The sequence below is a fragment of the Pediculus humanus genome, genomic scaffold, assembly GCF_000006295.1.
Source record: "Pediculus humanus corporis 1103172108296 genomic scaffold, whole genome shotgun sequence".
NCBI classification, from domain to species: Eukaryota; Metazoa; Arthropoda; class Insecta; order Psocodea; family Pediculidae; genus Pediculus; species Pediculus humanus.
Genome location: NW_002987865.1, coordinates 485,910 through 487,399, shown reverse-complemented (window position 1 = coordinate 487,399; position 1,490 = coordinate 485,910).

Sequence of the window (1,490 nt, the reverse complement as noted above, 5' to 3'; positions counted from 1 at the left end):
ATTTTAATAAAATCGGTTTTCCGGAGGAGCAACAAACACAGACAAACACGCAAAACAAAGAAAAAAATATAAAATTTATTTTTCCAAAAGTTTAATTATCATTATTATTATTATTATTATTATTATCATTAAACAAATTCTCATTATCTATTATTATTATTATTATTATTAACTGGAGATTTTTCCTGGAAAAATAAATTTTAAAAAAATGTGAACGCGGTCAGTGCATTATCATTATTGTTAACTTTATGTCTCTCGTAAGAATTTTTTTTTTTTTTTCAAATTATAAGAAAACTTATTTTTAATATGTTTATCCAATAATAAAAATCAATTTTTTTATGATTTTTCTTTCTTTCTTTTTTAATGTTCGATTTCGTTCCAGTGAAATAAAAAAAAAAAATTAAATTCAACCGGATTATTTTCCAGATCATCTCACTTAAATACACAGAGTGTGTGTTGTGTGTGTGTGTGCGGGCGCGCGCGTGTGTGTGCATGTGTGGAAAAGATAAAATTTATAATATTTATGTGGTCAAATGTTATAATGGGGTCATTTTTTTTATGTGACCCCTTTTTTTTTGTTGTTTTCCAGGGAGGAGTTGAATCTTGTCGGTTGTATTCGTACCCAAAATTAAATCGTTAAGGAGGGTAATTTTTGCTTCTCCTCAATTTTTTTAAGTTTTACCCAATAAAGGTAGCCTGAAGAGTCTGCGGATGGGATTTTACCCAAGATGGAACCTAAGGCGAATCGTAAGACTTTATCCGAATCGAATTTTAATAGAAAAAGAGTCGAAGATTAAGCATTAAGCCACTATAATACACGCCTACCTGTTGTGGAGACCACCAACGGTCGAGGATATCGAAATGAATTTTTCTTTCTAATAATGCCTGACGTCATTTTTTTTTTTTTTCGGTGAAAAGACGCCATAAACAAAGAAAATTAATAAGAAATATTTTTTTTTAGAAATTTACCCCTCCCCGCTCCCTTCTCCCCTTCCTGGAAGAGGAAAGAGTGAAACATTTGATTTTATAATTTTTTTTGTAAGCGAATGAAAAAAAAAAATTTTTTTAAAGTAGTGCGTGCGTGCGCGTGCGCGTGTTTGATGTAAATAATAATTTCGACAAGTGTTTGCTTAACAAATAAGAAATTTAACAAAAAAAAAAAAAAATCTTTCGTTGTCAAAACAAAAAAATGATTTCTTCCAGGAAATTGATTTGGGGGAAAAAAAAGGGATTTTCTATTTAAATTCGTACGTCTGGAACGGAAACAAGACGTTTGTTTTTTTTTTTTTTGTGTCGCCGGAATTGTAAAAACGATTTACTTTTAAAATCCCCGACGACGACAAGTTTTTCCTGTAACGTCCTCCTCCTAAAGGGAAAAACTTTTATCATACCTAACGGTTTTCACCCCCCGTCGGGGAGTGGGGAGATACAAAAACGGTAAACCTATACAAAAACCTAAAATCGCGACAGCCTCATAATCGCATACTTTT